At 40.3% G+C, this 10,430-nt stretch overlaps 1 pseudogene; it reads right to left on the bottom strand.

Moving 5' to 3' along the window:
• Window positions 1-6,967, bottom strand: part of LOC115290645 — a 17,155-nt pseudogene extending 10,188 nt beyond the window's left edge.
• Between the last annotated feature and the right edge of the window lie 3,463 nt (window positions 6,968-10,430).

The raw sequence follows: 10,430 nt of genomic DNA, 5'->3' as shown, positions 1-10,430 counted from the left end.
TGGAGTACTACATGACAATGAGAGGGAATGACATATGGCCCTTTGTAGGAAAGTGGATGGACCTTGAGGGTGTCATGCTGAGTGAAATAAGCCAGGCAGAGAAGGACAGAAACCATATGTTTGCACTCATAGGTCTAGCAGGAAAACAGGAGAGACCTAATGGAGAACCAAGGGGAGCAGAGGAGGGAGAGAGAGTTGGGGACAGAGAGGGATGCAAAACTTGAGAGACTATTGAATGCTGAGAATGAACTGAGGGTTGAAGGAGAAGGGGGAGGGGGAAAAGAGGTGGTGGTGATGGTGAAGGGCACTTAAGGGGAAGAGCACTGGGTGTTGTATGGAAAACAATTTGACAATAAAATAATATGGAAAAAAAATAAAAAAATAAAATAAAAAGAGATAAAAAAATTATTGTCACAATCAGAAGTTTCTCTTTTAACTTTTTCCTCAAATAGGCAATACATTCACTTAATTAAAAAATAAGTGGTAGTGGTGCCTGGCTGGCTCCGTCAGAAGACCATGTGACTCTTGATCTTGGGGTCATGACTTCCAACCCCACATTGGGTGTAGAGATTATAAATAAATAAATAAATAAATAAATAAATAAATAAATAACAAATAAATAATCAAAATAGTATTAAAAGGAATGCATTGAAATTCTCATTCTCACCCTATCCCCCCCAGCCCCAAACCTCTCCCCATTTCCTATAGGTAACCATTTAAAAAATTTTCCTATGTACTCTTCCAGGGTACCTGCCCAGTGTCTGTTTAGGCATAATAAACAGAATCAAATACATTTTCTTATAATTCCTCTTGCTTTTTCATATACCAGGGAGCATTCTACGAACACTGTTTTACACCTTGTTTTTTTTTTCACTTAATACATCCTAGAGATCTTTCTTTAGTGGCTTTCCTTACTGTAAGCTTCCTTATTCTTTGTTATTATTAGAGCTGCATAGTATTCTATTATATGCCACACTTTTTTTAGTTGGGTTGTTTCAGTCTTGTGCTTTTATAAGAAGTACAAGCAAGTATTTCTAATCAGACGTTTCTGGCTCAAGTTTTGTTCCTTCTATTCTCTTGAAATTCTACAGGCTTATAAATGGCTGCCCAAAGGGCCCACACTAGACTTACAAAAGGGTAGACATGGAAGAGGTTTTAGAGCTGGCCTGATCCAACCCACGGTTTTAAGAACGGGGAAACCAAAGCTCCTGTAAAGCAACTTGCCCAGGGTTACAGAGTGATTGGCCTGGGACCAGAGTCTAGGTTTACTGATTCCCTGCCTGAAATTGTACCTGCTAGCTCACACAGCTGGGTGCAGGGCATGTGTGTGTGGGAGGGTGGGAGTGGGTGTGTGTATGTGTATGTGTGTGTTTGTGTGCATGTGCACTTCTAGGAATATAAAACGCATTGAATACAAAGTCAAACATGGTAAGAGCCAGGAGGAGACTACAAAGCCCCTTTCAGCATCAGATCCCTTGGGGCAGGAAGACACCTGTTAGGGAAAATCTGGAAAGGCTTCATCAAAGAGGCAGCATTCATGGTGGGCCTGCAAGGATGGACAAGATTTCACCAGGGAAAAAAGATGAGAGGAAGAGCAAGAGAATAGATGTGAATATGGGAAAACATCAAGTATCTTTGGGTAGCAAGGAGCCTAGTGTGGCTGAAGCCCAGTGTATGATTGAAAAATAAGACTACTAGTAGTTTTAATGAGACCAGTGTATGCTTACCCCAGGCCAGGTGTTATTCTTAGTGCTTTATCAACACTAGCCATTAATCTTCAGAACCCTGTGAAGCAAGGACCAGTATTATCCCCATTTTACAGGTGGGGACACTGAGGCACAGAGAGAATCCATAAGTCGACTTAAGTCATAAGTTACAAAGTAAGATTACACTCTAGAGAGTCTGACTCTAAAGCAGTGTTAACACGTCTCCACGTTCTTAGGAAATGAGACTGGAAAAAGCCCTATTAGGGAAGATATTGGAATGCTTGTTGAAATACATAAAGATTTATACCGCCATGTTTGTAAATGGAAGGGGATAAATGTTTATTGAGCATATATATCTTAAAACATGTGAGATAGAGATCATTTTTGATGTAATTCAGATGGGGAGACTAGGGTTCTGAGAGGGAAAGTGACTTGCTCAGAGTCTCAAAACTAGCAAGTGGCCCGCGAGCCCCTGAGGCCCGCGTCTGCGTGAAAGCCAGTGCCTGAGCACATTTATCCAAACACGGCCCAGAGAATGCTAGTGCGCAGACTAGAGGGGAGTGGGGCTGGTGGTCAACTAAGCTTGGGAAATGCCAAGATAAATAAAATTAGACCTTAATTTAATTGCAGATCTTAATATACTTCCATGCTTCATAAATCAAGAGGTAGATGTTGCATCTCACATTTCCAAAACCAATCTTTCCATGATACACTCTGCTGCCGCCACTCCCAAGCCCTTTGTTCAAGTCACATTCAGTGGAAATAGTGCTGGAGGTATACCGGGTTGAGAAAGCCTGAAGAGAACACACTGGAGAAAGGAAGGAAAGGTGTTTCCTGACCACCTGGACATACAGGCCCTCTTCACAGACCTATAATGTTAAAATAAGAAGGGCACATGAATCTTACTTTCTGAGGATTGCACAGGAAAGAAGTCATCTAACCTTCCATATCTTCTGAAGACTGGAATGTTTTGATTGTTTGCTTTTGTCTTTGTTTAAGTATCAAAATGGGAAAATCTGATTTGATTTCTAAACTAGAAATCTCCCTATTTCTATTCTAGTTCTTTCACACCCCAAGGTAAAGATGTTGTGGTGTTGGGAACCAAAAAACATATGTAGGCTATACATTTTAGGTTATGCCTGTGAACTTAATTTTTTTTTTTTTTTGGAGAGACAGAGAGAGACAGTGCCAGCAGGGGAGGGTCAGAGAGAGAGGGAGACACAGAGTCCTAAGACAGGTTCCAGGCTCTGAGCTAGCTGTCAGCACAGAGCCTGATGATGGGCTCAAACCCATGAACTGTGAGATCATGACTTGAGCCAAAGCTGGGCACTTAACCAACTGAGCCACCCAGGTGCCCCGAACTTAATTTCTGATTAGCTGGTGGTTTAATTTATAATCTGATGTTACTATTGTATCACTATGAAAGAGAGTCTGTTCAAAAAGAATACCCTCACCCTTTCCTTGAAATTGCCTCATGAAATGTAAAACTTATACACATGGCACGAATAAACCAAGTAAAACCTTTGTCATTAAAAAAGTGTTCTGTGGGGCACCTGGGTGGCTCAGTTGGTGAAACATCGGCTTTGGTTCAGGTCATGATCTCACAGTTAGTTGAGTTTAAGCACTATATTGGGCTCTGTGCTGACAGCTCAGAGCCTGGAGTTTGCTTCAGATTCTGTCTTCCTCTCTCTCTGCCCCTCCCCTACTCATCCTCATGCTCTCTCTCTCTCTTTTCTTTTTCTCCCTCTCTCTCTCAAAAATAAATAAACATTAAAAAATGAAAAACAAATTATTCTGCAAATCTTAAACACTGGGTGAAAATAATACTCTTTTACTGGCTACAAATTCTGTATGTCAAAGGACATTTCTGTAGGCAATTGTTATTAAATTTGTAAGTTGAATAGAGCTTCCTTTTCAATTCTATGAGTATTTTTTTTAATCTGTGGGAGTATTATTGGAATGGCCAGAAATGCTATCAGTGCTGATTTTATTACCCTGTAAAATGACCCAGCTCTAAGAACACGAGGGCTACTTAATAACATCCTTTCTTTTTAGGGTGCAGGTGAAGGCTTAAATACAACTCCAAGTTCTTGCAAACACTAACAGGATCACCAGCAGTGGTATTATTTCATACTTTTGAAGATGTTTGATGGGGATCGCTTCAGTTATAGACAAGATTGACTATTGGATATTTTTCCTAAGAAAGTTTTCATAATAAAGTACTTTGCTTCTGCTGCCGTTGCTCTAAAATTTAATTTTAATGACTCAAAGCTGTGAGCAAAGTTCAATCTCCCTCTTTTACCACCGCATTTTGATTGGAAGGTAGCATATGTAGGATAATCATCAGTTCTTTTGCCCTGAGTCTATAGTAAGAAGAATCCAAAGAAAAACACAAATAAAAAAGATGTATTTACTCATCATCTTTCTTAGGCTAAAATGAATAATATATAGATATAAATGCTAGTGAAACAGATTGAAAATAGACCACCACAGGAAAATGGAGAATGATGCTAACTAATTGCAATAAGATACAAATCCATCCATAATCCAATTAATATAAATATCTTCTTTCTTTTGCATACCCTATAACATGGACATACACATTGGAATGTTTCTCAAGCATGGGCCACTGGGATCCCCAATCTATGATACCAGGCTTATGAAAATGTTCTCATTTTAGGAATCACTGGATTTAGGGGTTCTGTACCTTTCTAGTGCCTTCTTGGTTTTGTAATTGGGTAGGAAATCTTGGGTGAAAGGAAACTTGAGATGTGCGTCCTGAATTGTAACCTTGGCATCACCCACCCTGTGAGCTCAGACAAATGACTTCATCTCTGGTGCCTGTTTTATTATCTCCAATTCCTCTTCTCATTCTTTCGTATCCAAAGGTACATGTCACCTGAAGCCTTGGGCACTTTGCATCATAAATCAGGAACAAATCCAGGAGGGAGAAAGAGTGAAGGAGACAAGAACCTGGTTAGGGACAGTAAGTTTCTGCACACACTTTGTATTAGGTTTTATGCCTGGTGTTTCATGTTCTGGACCATTCTTTACACATTTATACATTTTCTCCTGACCCTTGGAAAACTGAAGTCTCTGTGGAACATTCCATGAATGATCATCAGCATTACGTTCTACTAAAATAACTGGGACCTATTTATAAACCACAGGAAATTGTTCTTGCTCAGGATACTGTCTGAATAAGTAATTAAAAAAAATGGAAAACACTGTCAGGCATCAAGATGTTTTCTCTATTTGATGTTTCCCAACCTGCCCTTGAACATTCCTATCTCTATACCTTTGTTTATGCTACTCTCAAGGCTCAAATACCTTCCCCACTTATTCAAATCCTCTCCTTTAAGCTTCAACTCAAATACCACTTTTTTTTTAAATTTTTTTAATGTTTTTATTTATTTTTGATACAGAGAGAGACAGAGCATGAGAGGGGGAGGGGCAGAGAGAGAAGGAGACACAGAACCAGAAGCAGGCTCCAGGCTCTGAGCTAGCTGTCAGCACAGAGCCTGACGCGGGACTTGAACCCACGAACGTGAGATCTGACCTGAGCCGAAGTCGGAGGCTTAACCGACTGAGCCACCCAGGTGCCCCAAATACCACTTTTTTTTAAGGTAGAAATTTCTATAACTTTTGACATGGGTCCTCACCCCCCCACCATCCAGGGATCCTTTTTCCCCCTTAAAACTATGAGTCACTTGTACCCCAACACATCACTTAACACTGAAGTCCTACCTTATTTTGTTTTCTCCTTTTTGCCATTACATAAAACTGGGATTTCCAGAGAGACTGTAAACACCTTGAGGAGAGGGTCCCATATGAATAACCAAGATAGCATCCAATACACAGCTAAGAACACAGGAGGTGCTTAGTGTTGTTTATCTAAGGTGATGGTTTTCAAATGGTCTAAAGCCAAATAAAAGAAAATTACAGAAACTCAAAGTGCAAAATAGACAAAAGTTGGCCTAGTGTGGTAGAAGTTGGAGTACAGACAGGAACGCTGGTGTCCCATAAACTGGACCCCCATTCCCTACCCTCCTCTTTGCTCAGATGCCAGAGCATCCCCACAGCTCCCCCTCCCTTTCTCCCTTGCCCTGTCCATGCCCAGTGTCCCCGGGCTTCTGTGCTGAGAACCAGACCTTCCTAGCACCTTAGTAGCCTCATTCCATTCCCTCCAGGCATAAGCGTAGGTATATCTGAACTGAGCTGTTAGGACTCTGCAGTGTGCTAATGTTACCCACTCTCTTCAAAATGTGTGCATTCTCATAGAATGTTTCTAAAGAGAGCACTTCAACCAGACCCATGGATCCCTAACCAGTCACTTAGAAAACTCAATATGGCCAATCATAGAACAGTTCTTTTGGCCATGGTCCCCATTTCCTACAGCCCCAGCATATTCCCTATGTGTTTGAAATTCTGGAAGTCGCCAATAGTACTTTCTGTCAACACAAACATACTCTTCCCATAAGCAAAATTCTCTTTTCTCTTTCAAACTCTTAATTAATTGCAAGGAAACAGAGTAAACAAAGTCACTGGTAGTACTTTTTTTAAATTGAGGTAAAATCAACATATAACATTATATTAGTTTCAACTTAATGAAATTATAATAATTTCATACAAATACATTTTGAAAAATGATCACACAATAAGTCTAATATCTGTTTAAAGTTTTTTATTCTTGTGATGAGAACTTTTAAGATCTACTCTCTTAGCAACTTTCAAATATGTAATATTGTGTTACTAATGGCAGTCATTCTGGTGGTACTTCTTGTGTGTGTGTGTGTGTGTGTGTGTGTGTGTGTGTGTGTGTGTGTGTGTATTTTTAATGACTGAAACAAAACAGATCTAAAAACCTCAGCTTCTGGAAGAACCATTAGTTCTTGCTGGTCCTGTACGTCTCCTGGAAGTTTACCTTGGCTTCTAATCAAGACTTGTATTGAAGAGCAGGGTCTCTGAAGCCATCTTGTTGACAACAGTTTTGTCCAAGGGGATATCCACAGCGTACCTTGTGGGCATGGGTGATGGTATTTATAAACTTTTACAAAAGACTTGATCTTTGATCTCTTGATTATTTCCTTCTGTCCCATGGCAGCTGTCATTTTGCAGGGACAGCAGTCAATTCTAGCCACCAGAGCATGGCTGTAGGGACAATCTGAGGTATCATCATCAACATTCTTCATGATAACTGCTTTGGATCTGGAGTAGTGACTGGCCAGGACCAGCATCACCTTCCCCAGTTTCATGAACTTGCCCACTTTGATGCCACTTGAGCCTATAGCAGAAAGCTCTGGTGGCACTTTAAATGGCACAAGACACATCTCATTCAGAGCACAGGAACAGAATAAAGAGTGGCTGTACCATCCACTCCTTGTCCTGGTATCATTTTACCTATTCAACCCAGGGCTGGACTGCTCTCCTCTGACATTGACCACCATGGCTGCCTGCTCTCTCTTGCTCCTCCCCTGATTTGTCAAACATGATTATTGGACTAATAATGGGTTTGTCCTTGACTTTACACACTGTTGACCTCTTTGGATATGGAGATCCAGTTTTTGCTTCCGACCCCAACTCAGACCCTGGTGCTCTTAGTTTTGTTCACTGACCGGTGGCTTGTACAGGTCCACTGATCCTGGCAACTTCAACCACTTCAAAGTACTAGACCCTGCCAACCACAAATGGCAGGCCACACTTCCCAGCTGGAATCTGGGGCTCTCTTCCAGAAGACCCTCTTGCCTGTGCTACAAGCCCACTTCCATTCAGTTCCAAAACCTTAACTTAGCAACTCCAATCTCAGTAGCCTCCTGACATCATATTGCATGTGTTCTTCCCGCTATTTACACTCAGATTACCTCTCCAATCTTTGGCCTTGTTCACCTTTGTGGCTCCCTGTGTCCTCTAAAACTCTTTGGCTTCCTTGCCCCGCAGTACCTGGCCCACTGCAAGTTTCCTTGCAAGTCATAGCCTCACCATCACTGGTGCAGAACATTCCACTGGCCCCTGTGGAGTGGGCATAAGCCTATCAGGAGAATGGTTTTCCTGATAAATCAGTCAGGGAGAAGAGCTTTTAATGTTCTTAAGCCCACTGTGCAGGTCAGGAGATTATTCTTGGAGAGAGATATGAAATAGGGAATGTAAATCTGGAGTCTTAGTCCAGTTAGAAGGAGGTACACACATTTTATAAAGGGAAGGTGATTTAATCTCTCTCCCATAATTTTACCAGATGGGCTGAGTCCTCCTGGGAATAGGCTGCAAGGGAAACGTTTATCAGGAAGAGAAGTAAAGGACCCAGGACTTTTGTTATCCATCTTCCATAAGCAGTCATTTCTTTTCTCTTTTGTATTTTTTTTTTTTTTAGGGAGAAAAAAGTGTTGGCCTGAACTCTCATGCTTTCTTATGTAATAAAAAAGTCAAGCAAAGGGCATGTCTTGGTTCAACTTGGACTCGGCAGACTGCCTGCATTATTACAGTGCTGGGAGTCTGAGGCTTTTTGCTCCTTGAGGATTATCATGTGATTCCTCTGCAAGTGGTAGGCCTCTTCCTCTGCAGCAGGGGCCCATCTCAGGGCAGGCCATTATGATGTCTACTCTGCTGTTGACGTTCACCAAGAGTTATATACATCTTAATGGTTTTATTGTAGGAGTATTAAACTTAGGGGCAAGATTTTCAAAACCAGTTCTTTACGTTAAGTCACTGACTCATCTGGGTCCCTTTGCTCCTTTGTAAAATTATAAGGGTTAATCTCATCAGTAAAGTTGACATAACCTTAAAGACACCCTCTAGCTCTGAAATTCCCCAACTTTGTAATAAACCACAGTTGGCATGTAAGCACTTATCAGAACTCTATAAACCAGATAAGATATTCTAGAATTGAATATATTAGTATTCCTTAGTAATCATAGTAATAGTCTTTGGTTCGAAAGGAAACCAGCTTTTTCTTCAACAAATAACAAAGATTAAGGGCACTTGGGTGGCTCAGTTGGTTAAGCGTCTGACTTCAGCTCAGGGCGTGATCTCACGGGTCATGGGTTCAAGTTCATGGGTGCTGACAGCTCAGAGCCTGGAGCCAGCTTCAGATTCTGTGTCTCCCTCTCTCTGTGCTCCTCCTCCCACTCAAGCTCTGTCTCTGTCTCTCAAAAATGAATAAATGTTTTTTAAAAAGTTAAAAAAATAACAGATTAAATGAAGTAATGTATCCATGGGAAATCTAGCATGGAGGGACACAATACATTTCAGTTAATGGGGCATTTCCTATACTAGCATTTCCCAAAATATAATTCTAGAAATACTATGCTTTCACGTAGATTCACCAAGGCAACTGAATACTAAAAGGTCCCTTGTAACGTTTTTTAATGCATTCAGGATCCAATCAAAGAGCACATAATTGCATTTAGTTATTGGTTCTCTTTAGTTATTTTTAACATAGAATAGTCTTTTTTCCCTTTTTCATAACATTGATAAATTTGAGGAGTTTCACCTGGTTATGTTGCAGAGTATCATACAATCCGGATTTATGTGGTTGTTTCCTCATGCTTAGATTCAGAGTTAACGTGTTTGGCAAGAAAACTACAGAAGTGATGTTTGTACTGTTATTTTTTAAAACTATTTTTATTTTACCTTTCATCTGTGATCTAATCTGACAGAAATACCTAAGATGGATATGGAAGGCTCCCCAAAATGCCTCCTGGAAATAAACAGTATTTACATTTTAGTATATATGCCATTACATTTTTTTCCTTTGCACAGAACAACAAAAATGGAATCATTTTCTACACATTTTCTCTAACTGGCTCTTCTTCTTTGTTACTTTCTGTTGGAACGCTTTCTGTGTGAGTACCTATAGGTCTACCTCATTCTTTTCAGTGGCTTGTTTCCAGCTTTTAGCTACTAGGAACTATACTGCAATCATCATCCATGTACATTTTTGTCTTTGTGTACATCTGTGAGTTTTTCCATAGATTCCATTCCTAGAAGTACAGCTTTTGGATCAACTTTGACGTTGCAAAACTGCCACCACAAAATATCAATTAACACACAGTCAACAAATATGTATGAAAGTGACTGTTTCCTCACATCTTCTCCTGGTTTTACCACCACCAATTTTTTCTTTTCTTTCTTTCTTTCTTTCTTTCTTTCTTTCTTTCTTTCTTTCTTTCTTTCTTCTTTCTTTCTTTCTTTCTTTCTCTCTTTCTCTCTTTGAAAGAAAAAAAGAGCACAAGCAGGAGAGAGAGGCAGAAGGAGAAACAGAGAATCTCGAACAGGGTCCACACTCAGTGTGGAGCCTGACAAGGGGCTCAGTCCCATGACCCTGGGATCATGACCTGAGCCAAAAACACCAGTTGGATGCTTAACAAATTGAGCTACACAGGCACCCCACCAACACCCTTTTTGATCTTTGTCAATGGGAAGTGAAACTTGCCATATCATCATCACTTGAATTTTTAAACTATGAACAAGGTTAAGTATATTCTTGTATGTCTATTTCCTGTTTTTTTAGGTTCCCCTCTCCATGAATTATCTACATCTATTCCTTGCCTATTTTTCACAGAATTGTTTATCTTTTCTTTTTTTTCCCCTCCCCTGCTCATGCTCTGTCTCTCTGTCTCTCAATAATAAATAAAAATGTTAAAAATTTTTGTTTTAAAGAAAAAGTATGGATGATTTTAAAATCAAGAAATCCCCCCCCCCCACCCTGCACCAACAACAACAACAAAA

The sequence above is a fragment of the Suricata suricatta genome, chromosome 4 (assembly GCF_006229205.1).
Source record: "Suricata suricatta isolate VVHF042 chromosome 4, meerkat_22Aug2017_6uvM2_HiC, whole genome shotgun sequence".
In the NCBI taxonomy this organism is placed as follows: domain Eukaryota; kingdom Metazoa; phylum Chordata; class Mammalia; order Carnivora; family Herpestidae; genus Suricata; species Suricata suricatta.
This window is presented reverse-complemented; position numbering and strand designations above follow the sequence as displayed.